The 16,831-nt window shown below is 38.3% G+C and overlaps 1 long non-coding RNA gene across 1 annotated transcript; it reads right to left on the bottom strand.

The window, feature by feature from the left end:
* Positions 1–10,362: 10,362 nt before the first annotated feature.
* On the bottom strand, positions 10,363–14,209 carry LOC120503476. The gene is made up of 3 exons (XR_005627748.1): positions 14,087–14,209; positions 13,480–13,525; positions 10,363–10,479 (listed from the first exon to the last, which is right to left on the bottom strand). It is a non-coding gene; the product is annotated as an uncharacterized LOC120503476 (long non-coding RNA).
* Between the last annotated feature and the right edge of the window lie 2,622 nt (positions 14,210–16,831).

Raw genomic sequence — 16,831 nt, 5'->3', positions numbered from 1 at the left:
TATCTAAGAGGAAAGCCTTGACTCTTTTTATATATCAGACATCTATAGTGAAAGGTCATAGAAGAAGCTGGAAGAGACTGATGTTATAGATTATGTTTCTGCTGTGAATGTGGGGGAAAAGTTATCCCAGATTACTCCATTCTGTGAAAGGTATCTTGCTGATGGCTTGTGGGAGCCAGAAAAAGCAGTGAGCTTTGGCATCCTCGTCTGTGACAAGGCTTCTTCCCTTGCTTTCACAGCAAACCACAGATAACTTTATCTTGTATCAAGTAATGCTGAGCAGCTTAAACCTTTCTGTCTGCAGACACAGTCCATGTTTTAGCCTCCCACTGTATGCTCTGATTAGCCCTGTGGTTGCTCAGGAAAGGACCACATGAGTTCATGTGGGACAAATGCACAGTCAAAACTTAGCCAAGTAGTGTATCAGGGAATGTGAGGACCCTCGCTGTAGGTAGGACAAAGATTTGTTGCTGAAAAATTTTTGTCAGGAAAATTCCGTCATCGTTAATGATTCCAGACTCCCGACTGCAACATTTCTGTGTTCCTGGCTGGAAAAAGTGGGTTTCCATTCAGGTACATTTTTATGCATGCATGGTCTTATCATGGCTGCAATTAACAAAGCTACATTGGATCTACTGGGAAGTGGAAGACTCTTCTGCCAGGAGGTCTCTCACTATTGGTGTTTTCCTTGGGTTTATGGCACAGTCCTCTCCTGTCTTGTTCCAGGAGTCCAATGGAAAAATGAGGTCCAGGACTGCATTCTCCATAAGTCAGGTTGCTGCATTTTGTTATGGCCACCACCATAATTGGAAGAATGGTGAAAAGCTCCTATTTTCAAGGTACAGGTGTTTTAATTTCTATTATTCTTGTTAATGCAATTAGTACACAAACTAATAAATATGAAACTACTTTCCATATGTTTGTTGTGTAATTACAAACCTGTCTGGATACAGCAAGTGTTTTGGCATGGCTGCCATGTGATTTGTTGTCTTCATGCTCTTGAGGTTTTTCAGTATTTCAGTTCTGGTTTTATTACAACTGACTGTGCTATTTAGATCTAAATGGGATATTTCCTTGCCAAAAACTCCCCTTATCTACAAAGACACTGTACCATTCTGTGCAGGTGATAACAAGCATTCATTTCTTGTAAAAATTTTTTATTAGTCTCTGTCTAGTTCTTTATTGCACTGTACAAGCTTGAAGTTCAGCATCTCCCACACTTGGTTTTGTATGTGTCTTATTTACTGATAGATTAAAAAGCTTATAGAGAAGAAGAACAAGTCAAGAAATCAGGTTGTAGCTTAATTTTTTTCTTTTTTTTTCTTTCTTCCCCCCCCAACTTTTTGCAATGTCTTTATTCTCCTGGCTGCAATCCCTGGAATTTACTGTGAATGTACATAGTAAAAGGTGGCACAATTTACATTTTCTTCTTCAACTGCCATGTTCAGGCAACATTTATTTATTTACTCTGTCCTCATTTTTTTTCTGTTTCCTTAGTTTCAAAGTCATGAGTTTGACAGTCACGTAGATAGATTCTTCCAGGTACCTGGAAAAAACAAGACAAGCTGCTATGTAATGATGTCTGTCCCCATTTTATATGGCTGCTTCATGGTAAGCTGCAACCAGAGGCAATTAATTTCTTTGCAATAAATCCTCAAGCTTCTAAAACTTTAATACCTCTATGGAGCTGGAAGAAATTTAAGTTAGGTGAAGTAAAAGCAGTAAAATGGACCATATGCTTTCTTTTATTTCTGTGTGTGATAGAGCACAATTCATTACTGATACTTTTCTTATTTGTCATAAGCCCTATTGTAGCACTGCTAATTCTGTCATTTTTGGCTGTCAAAGCCTGTCACAAAATGGATCCAACTCAAATGCATCAATTATATGTACACACTAATGCTGAACTTCTAAAATAAGGTATTTCTTTTCTAAATATTGCATTTAATAATCACTGAAAAATCTAGTTGATTTTTGGAAAATAAGATTTTCTTAATACATTATATGTACACACTAATGCTGAACTTCTAAAATAAGGTATTTCTTTTAAGATTTTCTTAATATTGAGAGGGGAGGAGAAGGCAATTTTAAGAACTGCCAGTCAAGAATTTTTAAAGGCTGCTCTTTATTTTAATGATTTCTTTCTTTTAACTGGAGGAAAAAATCTCCCCCCACATTTAGAAATTTTTGGATTGTTCTTGCACCTCAGGAAGTGGCTTATCACTGCTATTTTTACTGCAAAATGTTAGTAGATGTAGGTAGGTTGAGAGTTAATGATATTTTACAGCAAAAATGTAAAAGCATCAAATCAAAACACTTTGTCAAAACTTACATTGTACTTCTGAAGTATTCACACCTGAATTTATAAATTTTACAAATCTTGTTACATTCTGCTTTTAAATACTTTGATATTTTTACTATGCTGAAGGGAAGGTTGGATTTGATAGTTACTAAGCTGTTTTTAGTGATCTGCCTGTGTATGGTACCAAAACAACCACGCCAGTACACACTTAGATGTATTTGTACTAAGAGTCAGAATGGCTTGGGTTGGAAGGAACCCTAAGGATCACCTTGTCCCAACCCCTGCCGTGGGCATGGACACCTTGCACTAGACCAGGTTGCTCAGAGCCTGGCCTTGAACACTTCCAGGGATGGAGCATCCTAGACAAGCTTCTCTAGACAACCCGTGCCAGTGCCTCGCCACCCTCACAGGAAGTATTTTCCTACCAATACATGAACTAAACCTGTTCTCTTTCATGTTAAAGCCATCTCCCCTTGGTCCTGTCACTACATGCCCTTCTAAAAAGTCCCTCTCCAGGAAGGGACTCTCCTGCAGGCTCCTTTCACGTAATGGAAGGTACTGAAAGGTCTCCTGTCTTTCATATTGCCTGCATCTATACCACAGATGATGTACAATTGCAATTCAGTATTAGAAGCCATCTCAGTTTCTCAAGTCATCTTCAATTTTCAAGTATTTAGTGGTGTATTGTTGTGAACAGACTAGAGGGGATTGCTGAACATAATTGTGTGATTGAGTTATTGTACTTAATTAATGGAAGTAGAAGGTGGTCTGTGTGATACTGTGCTTTACACAGAATGAAAGAGGTTTTTCTGTTGGACTTTCAGGTTCTTTGCTTGCCTTTCTCAATAACAAACACCACATTTCATTTTCTCATTCTTATGAGTCAGTTTAGGGAACCACTCAACTCTATGAGCTTCTATGAAAATAATATTTCCTGTAACTTTAATTAATTATTCTGTTGCAATTGAATTAAATATTTTGGATAAGATCAGCACTGTTGGAAGAGAGAGAATGAGAAAAAACAGTTTCCAGCTCTACTTTCTATACTGAAGATCAAAGACACCAGATAGCAATAAATCTCTTAACTGACAGTGGAACTATAGCTCTTATGAGTCTTATTCTTCCCCAAAACTAAATATTTTTGCTTTAGGCATCAAATAACATTTCTTAAGGACTGAACAGCAGTGTATTTGTTTACAAAACCCATTGCAATTCTGCAGCCAGATGATCTACTGTCCAGAACACTCACTTGAAAATTCTGACAATATCTCCTGCCTTTAATCTTGTTAAAAATGCTTTAAAAATGTAGACAATAGTAAACCAAGCTCTTAATACATATCTGTATGTTTCATGCCTGAAAAGAAATATGTCATCATTAAACATTTTTTTTTTCTTTTTTTTTTTTTTTTCCCTTTTTTAAGAAGAGGCTGCAGTGCAGAAGCTGAAAAGCTCAGTGGCAAGTGAGGAATGTTGCTGTGAGATTCTTTTCTATGAGAGATCAAAAAATTCATAATTTAAAGAAGTTGATATCTCAGGAGCTCCTCTGGTTGAGGTGACCCCAAGGTGTGTTAAAATTCTCTTTTCCCCAACCTGGCTGTTGAAGAAGTCAGGAGTCTTCAGCTCACGTTCTCAAGGTTGTTTATTATTTCTTATCTAAAACATTTTCTGTCTGGCCTGCCAAGGTCTGTTCTGCAGGTCAGTCTGAGGCACACTCCAGCCACCCACGGGCTGGTGTTGACTTTTATACTATAAACTGTGTATTCGATATTTACAGTTATGTTCCAATACCTATCACCTATGTTAGACAGTGACTTTCTACTCTAAACCAATCCCAAAGTGCTAGCACCACCAAGAAGATGGAGGCTAGAAAGCAGGAAGAAGAAGAGGACAATGCCCAAATTCCTCCATCTTGCCCCCTAGACCCCCATAGTAAAATTCTTCAAAATTCCACTTTTCACCCGGTGGCAACTATTATTATGCTACTTAAAATTTTGTGACTTGTGATTCTTCATACAAGATTGGTATTTTGCTCCATGGGTTAAGATCGAAATCCCAAGTGTCTTTGGCTTCCTGCCAGGGTCTCAGGGCCCCTGCCAGGATTTTGAGCCATCCAGGGCATCCAGAGGGATGTCTTGGGTTCTGACATTGATATTTTTAGTGCCATACTACTTCAACATGAGTGTATCCTGGTATCATTAATTCCAAGTTAAAAGGGCTGATTTTTCAGATATTTATCTCTTAATGAGAAAAGCTTAGTCATGTCCTTTTAAGGTTCTTTCTAGGGGGGAAAAGGAGTTAAGGTGTACTTCATTTTTGTTCAGATTTATAATTCACTTGATATTTTTGATAAAGAAAATAACTTTTGAAGTATCTGAATTATATGGCTTCGAAACATTTTTTTCTTACATGCCTGTAACTTTTCAGATAGTTATCTCTGGGTCTGGATTGAAGGCACTTCAGACAGTAGTTCATGATTGGACTTGGGTGTTTATTATTTCTTATCAGTAAAACAGTCTCACAACCACGAGTTCAGCAGCTTTTCATTAGAAGGCACAAAATGGCTAACAGTCTCTTGTTACAAGCTCCTTTAAGACTAAACTATCCTATTAAGAACTGACACCTAGATTTTTTTCCCTTATTTTCCCAATTATATTCCCTTATTTTCCCAATAACTGATCCCAAAGAGCCCGCAATGTGCACTTTTCTGCCCAATTACAAAATGCCACCCAAACCCAAGAAGAAGCATGAAGAAAAAACCCAGGATGACACCCTGTGCCCTCCACCTTGCTTCCATCCACAACATACTAAAAATCCCAAAACCTAAATTTCTCACCAAGTGATACACCTACACTACTCTCTATAATCTATTTCACACTTTTGTGGATTCTAGTGTGTCTTGAAGCCTAGGAAACTTTCTCCATTAATGAGGGTCAAAGGCAGTGCTCCCCTGGGGGGCAGGGCACCCCAGAGCAGAGAGAGAAATATTCCCTGTGCCCCGGGTTTCCACACTGGTTTTGCTTGCTATTGCTTAAGGAGAGGTTAGAAAAGAACATGTGATATGATTCAGAGGCTTTTAATTTCCTTTTTTCAAATTAAAACAACAAACATTCAGGTTACCTTGTATGTTATGGAACTGAAGAAGAGTGCCCATTACAAATCTGTCTAATATTATTTACGTCATTTATTCACTTACTTAAATCCTAATCAAACCAAATTTTACTTAGTAAGTTGTTGTGCTGGTTTTGGCTGGGATAGAGTTCATTTTCTTCACAGTGGCTGTTGTGTGGCTGTTTTGGATTTGTGCTGAGCCCAGGGCTGATAATTTAGAGATATTTTTGTTATTGCTGAGCAGGACTTGCACAGAACCGAGGCCTTTTCTGTTTTCCATACTGCCACACTGGCAATGAATGTGGGAGTGCTTGGGAGGAGACACAGCCAGGAAAGGTGGAGTGACCCCAACTGACCAGAGCAATGTTCCAGACCACACGACATCATGGTCAGTAAATAAAGTGGAGGGAGGAAGGAGGAAGGTGGGGGGACATTTGGAGTGATGGTGTGTGTATTCCCAATTTGTTGTAAGGGATGGGGTCCTGCTCTCCTGGGGATGGAAAAACATGTCTTCATTTTAACCCATGAGTTTTCCAGCTTTTACTGTTCCAGGTGTCTCCCCAGTTCTGCTGGTAGAACAGTGAGAAAGTGGCTGCATAGGGCGTGGCTTCTGGCTGGGGCTAAACCAAGAGCATTGTTGAAACAGAAAAGTGCTCTTTACCAAGAGCAAGAAGGAATAACACCAAGAAGGAATTGATTTTGTAGAATACAACTCTTACTGATCAGTGAGTTCATAGTCATTGGCACAAAAAAGATCATTTGACAAGGACAAGAAATGTGCTTTGATTTTTTTTTCTTAAAACAAATACAGGCGTTAGTAGCTGTACTGACAGATTTATCCATTCACCCCTGCTATATCAAATTATTTTCAAATGCAAGCACAGTAACACAAGTTGATGAGAAGAATTTCCTTTTTCTTTTAGGTTTCATTGCGTCAGACATGACATCAAGAAATTTCAGCAGAAATTCAACGTTACTACTACGAAACTGAGGCACTGTTTAAGTAATGTAGTTGATAATTTATAACTGTTTAATTTTTTTTACTTTTTGTTGCAAGTGGTCTCGTCTATCCACATGTTAAATTATTTGGACCAGAGGGTAAACCAGCAACAGCACATAAGCACTAAAAAATAAAACTATCTTCCTTAATTGTGCCACTGCATTGCTGACCTCAGTAAGGAATGTTCATTATTTGAAAAATAATCATTTTATGATAAATTCTGAATTAAAAATAACCTGTTCTTCTCAAAGTTAATAAATCTGCTGTGAGAATATGTAGCATTTATTGGACATCTCACTTTGCATGCACAACACTATGTGGTATTTAGTTTCAGGAATAACAGAGCAATCTCATCAGGAGTCCTACTACCTTAACTCTAATACCTCACAGTTGATAAGACGTGGCTAATGATTCATTCACTTGTACATGGAAAAGGCTAAACAGGATAAAAAGACTGTGATGAAATCCTCAGTGTCTGTTCTGTTGCATTGTACTTCCCAAAAGAATGTAAGTTTTTTAATTACAAGTGCTGATGGCTGAGGTGATGATAAAAACTGTGATGCAGAAACAAGGCAGAAACCCAACAAGGATAACTTCTCAGTAAATAATAAATATTACTAGAAAAGACTCTTAATCTAAACTGCCTTTAGTCATGATGTTTTTTTCAAAACCTTCCTGATTTTCCCCTCTTGAAATTTAAGATTACATAATAAAATCATTGAACAGTCATTTTAAGAATAATTTAAATTGTTATAAAAGTATTTAAATTGATTTCATTTCATTTAAACAATTTAATAGTTGTTTAAAATAATTAATATAACTTGTAAATGGACTATTATTTAATTTTGCAATGTTCTACATTAAAACACATAAACCACTGCATAAGTGTGGAAAGCTAATTGAGACTGAGACAATTTTATCTAACTATGTATTTTCTGCACTGTGCTTTCTCAGACCTCTGTTATATGTTCTTCTGAAGAAAATAGTTCTATAACTATACTCAAAGCACAGATTTTTGCCAAGATTTACTGCTGTCAGTCATACACTCAAGCAGCTGCAGTGGCAACAGAGAAAGGAAGAGATATATAACTCATTTTCTTGAAATTAATTATATGCTGTTATTTGTCACTTCTTTCATAATATCTGTAATTCCTCTGGGTGTGATTACTAGAACAGACTCTTTTCATTAGCTCTTCTTGAAAAAAACCCTTGTGGAGCAGAGTGGTGATGTCAGGAGGTTGCTGCAGTTGTTGTGGATATAGCACTGCAGCATATGGGGAGACTGCCCAAGGCAAGAGCAAGCAGAATTTCTCCTGCAAATACATGGTAAAACACACCCTCAATTTCTGTGTCCTTAGAAGCATTTGAGGCCGTAACACGTATAAGATGTAATCCCAGTTTGTTTCTACTACATCTTAAAATACAAGAAGGTGTCACACAGAAAATTGGATGGGCAATAAGGAGTTTGAACTTTGTGCTAGAAAAGGATGAAAACTAGGAGGTTTTGAATGTGGGAGATAAGTCTTGACATTTAGAAAATGTCTTCAAATGAAGACCATTTCCTAGAGGCAAAACAGTTTTGTTTGTGCTGTCTTTTGGGGTGATCGGGTCTTATTCTGAGATTGAAAATGAAACTTTTGGGTTTTAATGCCCAGAAAGGCTGAAAAATCTCAGCAGCTCCATTTGTTTGGTTTCTTTTCCAGCAGACACTTACAGATGGTCACTGGCAAAGGACCAGCCAGAAGAAGGGTGCTTCCAGCTGCTCCAGATTTGTCCATGAGCACTTCAGATGCCAAAAAAGAGCCCCTTACATGAGACTCTGCCCTGTTTGTGAAGGCCCTATATAAAGTCTGTAGGACTGTGCAGAGATTCAGAGGAAAAAAGGGCCTGAAAAAGATTCTGGAAATCATCAAAGCTTTCACACTCCTCCCAAGGGAGAGAAGCCATATCCATGTGCTTGGTAAACATTTACATAGACTATTTCTGAAATATTTGCCAGACTGTTTCTGGTAGATATTCTTCAACTTTTCTGGGCCCTACATTCCAAAACTTCATTAGCCTTATCTTTAGAAAGGATTTTTATGTCCAACTCAAATTTTCCTTGCCTCTGTTCTGGTGAAGGAAAATAACTTATGTATGCCACCACCCATCTGCAACACAATACTTGTTGACTCTTGCTTGCTGTCGTGGTGGTACTCAAAAATAAGGTCAGATGACTGATTCAGGGTGGATAATTTGCCCCCAAACAATCAAAATAAAATGATTGGTATAAAAATTCCTATTTCTTTCCTTTGCTCCTCTTCAAAAGAATCACTGCCCACCATCCTAATCTTTCAGTACATTCCCAATCCTTCACAAGCTACCAAAATAACAAGTCCCAACATTGTTTCAGCTGGGTTTTTTAATTCCTGTGATGAGCAACCCACCTTGAAATAATCTGAAGACAATACTCTACTTATCTCACTTTTTCTCACTAAGCAATACAGTCAGATAGCTATCAACTTCTAGAAGTTTGGAATTAATTACTTTCAACAGTTGGAAATTAATTACTTCCAGTAATTTGGGAGTTGGAGCTATATAATTCTTATGGTCCTTTTCAGCTCAAGCCAATCTGTGATAATGTCAAGGTTTAATTAACACAGATGAAATAATCTGCCACTTCCTGTGACAGCATTTTTGCTTTGCTGTAGCATTTCAGCCTATGTCGCAGACTTGGTATTAAATAGATAATACTGATCAATTGAATGTGATAATGCTAACTTCAAATCTATATGAATTTAACTTTCATTTTGAATTATTTCCTTAATTTTAAGCCTTGCATTTACACATTTCTGGACAAAGAACTGATCAGATGTTGTAAACAATCCTAGACTTGGAAGAAAATGGTACATGGCAAAACTTTTGGACAACTCAATTTTGGCTGATGGCTTTAATACATATAAGCACATTGACGTGTGAGCATTTGCTCTTATTCTATGAGCAGTAACATTTAATAATGGTGAGTCAAAAAGAAAAAGGAAATTAGAATTTTTCTAAATCTGTAAGTAGAACTAGGGATGCCTTGCCAATGTGTCAGTCCTGTAGTGATTAACTAGCAATATTAGAATTGCACTACTAATACAAAAATTGCTGTGTCACAATAATAAACAGGATAAAAATAACAACCATTAACTCCATCAGCCAGAAGATCCATGGGCTTGAGTCCTCTGTTCCCTTACCTACACTGCACCTGAAAACATGCCCTTGGTGCCTTCTGGAAAGAATGAGTTTGCTTTGTTTGCTGCTTTTGCATCTTTTTAGGACCAAGATGGAGTCTTTAGGCCTTTTGTAGAAATAGTAGCTTCAAAGCCTCACACTGTTCTTTAATACACCATGTTTTGCTCATAGGTAAGATATTCAGAAGCTGCATACGCTTCACAGGGATACATGATTGATAATATGCTCCTTGGAGAAAAATTCAGGGAATGCAAGAGGAAGGTTAAGGAATGCAAAATCCCTGCAAGCGTACTAGCTCTAGACATGTGGTCTGCTTTCACCTGTTGGGTTTTCTCTGTTCATTGGGGGCCTTCTTAACTTGTTTTACTTCCATTATTGCATGTGTCCTTCAAGTTATATTCTGAGCAGCTTTTAATAGGTATGAAAATTTCTTTCTTCCCCATTTTGGTTTCCTAGCATAACTATAAAAATCCCCCATGTCCTTTAAAAAGGAGATGATGTCAGCCTGGTTACCAAAAGGCTGGTGAAGCAGAGACAACTACCTAATTATGTGTCCAGGTTTTCTTGGGCCTGCAGGTAACACACTGAGAAATCAAAGAGTGAATTATATTATTTGGTCCAATGTTGGCTGATGTGAGGAACAGTTCATCCCCACAAATACAAGAAGCACGGAGGCAGGATGGGGAATCCCTGTAGCCCAGTAACAGGAATGAAGCCCTTGTTCCAAAGCTTCCCTGGGAAAGCCATCAACCTTGCTGTCCAGCTGTGAGTCCCTGTGGATGATCCTGCTGCTGGAGACGTTCTCTGCATCTGGCCTCTGGCTGGACTTGCTACAGCACATTTAGGGAAGGAACTAAACGTGGGGAAAGGGAGGAAGGGAAGGAACAAGCATCAGAAAAGAGAGGGGAAAGGGATAAAAGGGGCTGCTTGTGTGAGAACAGGTGGCTGCCATTACACTTAAGGTCATTACATACTTTGGTCATTACATTAAGGCTGCATCCTCTGCTGCACTCCCACATTCTGTTCTGTTCCATCATGAAACTCCATTTCTAACTACTATAAATACACTTTCATTTATAGATAGCTCTTTAGGAATTGCAGAAGAATTTTAAGTACCACTTAGGATTGCGTTTCACTATTTTTCCTGTATCTTCAAATCTAGGAGGTACAGAACAGCAAAAAACACACAAGAGAGATTTCAGACCTTGTAAGGGGTTTTAAAGATAAAATTTCAGTTCTGTTTTTGAAAATGCTCTGGCACTTCTAAATGTACAAGATGTAAGTACCGCTTGATAAAGAACATTTCCCCCTTTCCCAGGTTTCATTTCATTAATGTATCTTCCATATGTGCTGCCTACTGAATTGAAACATAACAAATAGTGCATGTAAGGTATACAGGTATGCATAAAGGACATCACTTCTTTAATTGGCGACATCTGTATATTATTACTTGATTTTCCTTTTTTGGCACTAGTAAGAACATTTTTAAACTAAGCTACTCTTTAATTTTATCCTTTTAAAATGCTATGTGATGGACTTCAACATATTTTTGAGAGGCTGCTTATTCTCAGGCTTTTCGTGAGAAGAATGTGGCCACACAGAAGGATGAGAGGCTCACAGCTTTTGAGATGTTGATACCCACATCTGCCTCTGCTCCACTGGAGGAACTGAGCTTTGGAGGATGACAATCCACCAGCACAACTAAGAATGTAGGAAGAGGTGTCTGGTGAAGGAACCCAGGCAGCTGAAGCATGAAGTGCATGCAGTGTTTCCAAGCAGTCAATTTCAATTTTATGTTCCCTTATACAGCTCTTGCTCTCACTACCCCACTGCCTTGTCCCTAGGCTCGACTCCCTCTCTCCACGTTTCTTCTCCTTTCCTAGCAAAGACATCAGAGTTCTCTAAATAACTTCCTTCACTCTTAATACGTAAATTATACATCTCTCTATATATTTTTATTACAAACAGCTACATAAGATGGGATAAATAAGGCACCTTTCAACATTTTTTAAAGCAATTTGAGAAGTATTCTGGATTAATGCATACTACCAAAGTTCTACCCTAATTCACTCATGTCATTGAAGCGTAGGTACAAATAGGAATAGGCACTGATCTGTAATTCATGTAATTATAATGTTATCTTGACAGAACTTGATAGCTAATTTATGGAACAGCAAGAATAAAACAATTTCATTGTAGCTAAACTGATTAGTTTTAGCAAGTTTAACTAAGACTGATTTAAATAGTATGACACAAACTGGTTGCAAAAAATGGAATTTTCTGCCTTCCCCTTCCTTTTTTATTTAACCTGCCAGTCTACATTGATTTTTTTTTCCTGTTTGAAAGTAGAAGCAACTGCACAATTGTCAATTAGCAGCATAAATTATTTCATACCTCCCACACCCCTTTCTGCAAAGCTTGCAGACTGTTCACACGGAAATAAATGTATAGCAGTGAATTAATTGTATACAGTCCTCTAAGGTTACTAATTGAGAGAGAATTATAGCTGTTAAAACATGGAATAAAATGAATAAGGCTCTTTGGATTCTTTAAAATATCTCACTGTAGGTGCAGGTTATGATGCAATTTTGAACTCAATTCCATAGTACAGGAAAACATAAAAATAACCTTTGGAAAACATTCCAGAAGCAATTTGGTCCTTAAACACCATATGGAGAAGTAACTAATCCTATACACAACTAGATGATTCAGTGGGATAATCCACAGAAGAATTTCCATATGGCATTCTCAGTGTTCTTCAACACATCCTTTTCTATCTCCAGCCCATGCTTATGAAATGCTGGCAGATGCACTGCTGCTACAGAAGCCTGAGTTGAAAAGCAAAATGAATATCCATTTTATCTGTATCCAAAGACACAGATGACACATGGATATGTCATCACCAGCTAGAGGCTGTTATTTGTCCCCTTGGATGGTGAGCCAAGGCCAGCAAGAAGATAGAATATCAACTGGTATAAGAATAGCCCATCTCTGCTATGGTACAGGTGTGCCAAGCTTGAGTTTAGATTCAAATTTAGATAATTAGGATTTGACTGGGCTGAACATGATTCCATTTGAAACACTTTTTTTCCCACATTCCCAAACTCCAGGATCTGCCAGTGTAATCTCCCTCATTTCTAACTTCTCAAAATGAAAATCAGCTTCTTTTTTTTTCTATCAATCTCTCAATGTTATTCTAGAAATAATTTTGAAATTATCTGTCCAATTAGAGGGTCTTTTACATGAAGGTACTCCAGACACTTTGTAGCAACTCTGGCCCTCCTGCAGTGGTCTTAAAGGCAACAAATTAATACAGATCCGTTAATACTTCCATTATAAAGAGTAGAGAGCACAGAGACTGCAGAGCATACAAAGCAGCATAGAGAACTAAAAGCATCTGACCAAATAGCAGACATGTATCTTAGTGATTTCTTTGGGCACTATTTTTAGCGCCACCTTCTTTAGCATGGAAGGACATCGTAATTACACTTCACTGATGAAGTTCTTCTCTGTCAAAGAAAATAAAATGGTCTTGATGCTGCCATCCGTGCACAACCTGGTTTTAAACTATGCACTTCATAAGTTCTGTTACCAAGAAGTGTATTTTACTTCACTCAGCATTCTCATTTGAAGAGAAGCAGACACCGCTCTAACCCTGTAACTGATTTCAGGAGCTTAAAATTTAGACTGACAGGTAACTTTAGTTTTAGGTGGTTTGCTCTGCTGAGAAAAGTTATGCAATGTGAGGCAGAGACAGATTTCTTATAGTACCTTTATGAACATCAAAACTGTTTCTGAGCAAACATGAAATCCATTTCAAATTCCTTTCTGAAATCATAGAATAGTTTCTTACCTTACGCTCACTGATGGTGACACAATCCTATTTACTTCTTTATTACCTTCAAAGCAAATTTTAATTAATTATATAATCTTCAATTATTTAATAACTTTCAGTTGACTATCCTTCCAGACTTGATGTATGCAACATAAATTATTTGCCTATGGCAAGATTTTATGAACTCTAATATGCACCACATGTTCAACTTGCTCAAAATTAATTGCAGGCATTGTACATCTTTAACTGGCTTTAATCTCACATCTGTGTTGCTTTATATACAGCATTTTGTATCAGCATAAATGCACACTGCTTCTGATGTGTGTAATAGCAGCCATCAAACCCACCTTTTGTATTAACATTTTTCCTTTTAATATAAATCTAGTTTTCTGGGTTAAAAAATCAAAACAAAAAAAAAAGTAATTTGAAAATAATCTTTCCTATTCATATTAATTATTTGGAAAGTCAGGTGGAAAATGCTGGCTGAAATCTAACAGAGACAATATAATGTCGCTAAGCTTTGCCTGAACAAGGTTTGCCTGTTTAAGAAAAAAATCTCTTTGAAAGAGGCTTTGTTGTGGAAATCCAAGCTTAGCCCGAAGAAACAGGCAACAGCCTCACTTACTAGCGAGCAGCTTGTTAGGGACAGCCCCAGGACTGCTCCCACGGTTCCCCTCCGTTTGCCCGGAGACACATCTGAGGCAGCTGTAAAGCCCTGCCTTGGCTCCAACCTGGAGATGAAACCGAACAAGCCCCAGCACAGGAAAACGACTCAGCTCCCGCTAGGAGCCTGGCACTGGCTTATCATGCAGGTATCTAGTTGTTGATACACAGATTAGGCAAATTAATGCTAATTAGGGTAAATTCACAAGTGTTGTAAGCACCTTTCCAATTGCAAGGTGTAGATATCCTGAGAATTACCACAAAGCAACACTGCACATCTCAAACGAGATACAAAAATACAGGAGACTCTCTTCGGTCCACAAAGTGCTCTGCCGAAACACACAGAGATTTGCCACACTGACAATTTGGATTCAAGAAAAATGTGGCATCATTTTACTTTCTGAGGGGATCCTGATCATGTCAGAGCTCTTTCAGTAGAATGTGGTTGTGGACCAGCAACTCAGTGACTAACAGAATCTTCACCTATTGCTGAGGGAGACTTCAACATAAACTATGGAGTAACATTCAGCAATTTTTAGGATAAGAAGGCGGGACCAAATGCTACTCAACACAAAATATAATGAACTAATTATTCAAGGTAATACTAAAAGTGTAGCTGAATGAGCAGACATTATTATATTCTAGCCAACAGGAAATACAGAATAAAGTATTCCATTTCCCTTAGCAGTTGACAGGAGCAACAAGAACAAGATAACACTTGAAAAATGATTTCTGTCTTACCACCAAACTTTAAAATTATGCTGTCAGCATACTTGTAGCAAACTGCTTTACACTGAGGCATTTAATTATTTCAAGTCCCAGAATTCCACTTCTCATTCTTAAATACTGGGTCGGACTCAATTTCAAACGGATGCTGCTTTGAAAAGGCCGATGCACATGTTTTAAATGGAAAACAGTAGCCTGCAGATTCAGCACCCAAACTCTCAAGGACAAAGGTCTTTGCTTTCTAGAACAATTAGTTTAAACTTCATATCTCCCTTACAGAAAGCCAAATTTTAGAAGCTTATATTATTTCAAAGTTCAGTTTGCTGCTTTAAAGTGCAGGAAATACTTTCAGTGGTCTCAAATATTCCATCTGGAACTGAAGAGGTGACTTGGTGTGACTATGAACGACCTTTGGGTTGTCAGACCCACCCGCATCCTCTCCCTGCCTGTTTGCTTGGGGGACAAATTACTGCTGCTAATGACCTGGCACATAAGGGGCGCTCAGGGAAAGCGGGATGGACAGCAGTTCGCCCTCATCCAAAATCAAGCCAGATCAAACCATTTAGCATTACGGCTAATTTAGAATGCATCTAAACTGTTCAGGCCCCCGGTATTTTCAGAGAATCTAAACCAGCCCACAAATTCACAAATTCAGCCATCGTGCTAATTTTCCTTTGGGATCTGCTGCCGCCTCGTGGGCTCGCCGTGAATTATAAGTCCCAAGATAGAAAATCAGCAGAAGCTAACCTTGGATCGCGGGGGAAAGCCCTGATATTTAACTAACATGTAACCTCACTTACATACCAGCACCATTTCTGTCCTCGTGTGAAAAGATTTTTGTGTAATCAGGTTACAGTTGAGACTTCACTTTCTTGAATTCACAATTATAGCAATAAAAGGCTTCAAACTAAAATGCAACTAACTGTACTGTTATTTTTTACAGCTTTGGTCGACAAAGAAGTAATACACTTTAATCACTCTATACTGGTGTAGAGAGAGAGAGAGAAAACTTTTTCAACTTATTGTTCTCCTGTATTGCATTGGTTTGTTTTTTGGACCATTTATATCTCGATATTGGAATTAAAGGGTTTCTACAGATTGTCCAGACTATATAAGACCATAGAGTCATTAATAGCTTGGTAGCTTGTCTTCAGAGAAGGAGGTCACTGGGATATTAGACTGGAAAAAGGAAAAGCAATTTCTGGGACACTGAATTCCATGGATTCTTCAAAATTTTCCTGTTTTACTATTGCTGGAAAATCTGATAGTGGAATGCAAAGGTGCTCATCCAAAAAGCCTGGAGTTGTCAGAAGTTGATCCATTCACCTTGGAATGACCAAGGCAAAACGGTTGCATGAGGAGTAACTTAAATTTATTTTAACTTCATTGGATAGCTTACATTTCAATTCCCTTTAATTCTTATTTAAAAAAAAAAAAGGTGGGGGGGAGTAGTCTAATCTCTGCATGGAAAATAAACAGCAGTGGTGGCCGTACTGTGCAGAGGGTTCTTCAGTTACAGACTTTAATTGTACGTCCTGTGGACCGAATCTGACACCGATGATGGGTTAGCATCATGGTGTAGCCACGACAGCCTCCTCATCTCTGTCCTCTCAGCCCAGGGGTCATTCCCCTTCCTAGCCCGTGCTTGGGGCCAGTGAGACCACTTCTCCCTCACAGTCAATGCACACACAAAGTAATTTTAAGCGGAAAACAAGGCTATAAACTTGCCTTACAATCATAGAATCACAGAATGGTTTGGGTTGGAAAGGACCTTAAAGACCGTGTTGTTCCAAAGCCCCTGCCACAGGCAGGGACACCTTTCACTAGACCAGGTGCTCAGAGCCCCATCCAGCCTGGCCTTGAACGCTGCCAGGGATAGGGGATCCACAGCTCCTCTGGGCAACCTGCGCCAGTAATGCACTACCCTCTGAGTAAAGCATTTCTTCCGAATATCTAATCTAAACATCTCCTCTTTCAGTTA

Source organism: Passer montanus, unplaced genomic scaffold (assembly GCF_014805655.1).
Source record: "Passer montanus isolate IOZ18808 unplaced genomic scaffold, ASM1480565v1 scaffold26, whole genome shotgun sequence".
Lineage (NCBI taxonomy): Eukaryota > Metazoa > Chordata > Aves > Passeriformes > Passeridae > Passer > Passer montanus.
Note: the sequence above shows the minus strand (reverse complement) of the source record. Positions and strands in the feature narration are given on the sequence as shown.